The 420-nt window shown below is 45.7% G+C and overlaps 1 protein-coding gene across 1 annotated transcript in view; it reads left to right on the forward strand.

Moving 5' to 3' along the window:
- LOC119585998 overlaps positions 1-420 on the forward strand; it is a 20258-nt gene that overhangs the window by 3294 nt on the left and 16544 nt on the right. The window lies entirely within an intron of this gene.

The following is a 420-nucleotide window of genomic DNA, read 5'->3' on the forward strand; positions in this document are numbered from 1 at the left end:
AAAAAAAAAAAATAAATGGGAAACTCCCCGCAAAAATTGCTCCCCATGTGAAAAAATTTTTCCCCATCCCCATATCTTGTAATTTACTTTTATGGTTTAGTTGACTCGGGGTTCCCCCGAGGAATCCCGTGCTTTAAAACCGAGCAAGTGGAAATAACTGCTAGTTAAAAGCGTCCCCCCCAGAGCTGAATTTCCTGATAAAGCCAAATTTCGAGGGAAAGAAAAACAATCCCACTGCCCTAAACCCTTTTCCCTTTGGGGTGCCCCCTGCAAAAGGTTGTGTTTTCCCATCTCCCGGAGTCCAAGGGAACCGCCGGTTTCCCTAAATTCTCTTTTTTGGGGGGGGGAGGTGTTCTATCTATCTATCTACGTGTGCACTCTATATCCGCAAGAGTGCACACGCAAATCGCCCACATGCAA

The sequence above is a fragment of the Penaeus monodon genome, chromosome 20 (genome assembly GCF_015228065.2).
Source record: "Penaeus monodon isolate SGIC_2016 chromosome 20, NSTDA_Pmon_1, whole genome shotgun sequence".
Classification (NCBI taxonomy): Eukaryota; Metazoa; Arthropoda; class Malacostraca; order Decapoda; family Penaeidae; genus Penaeus; species Penaeus monodon.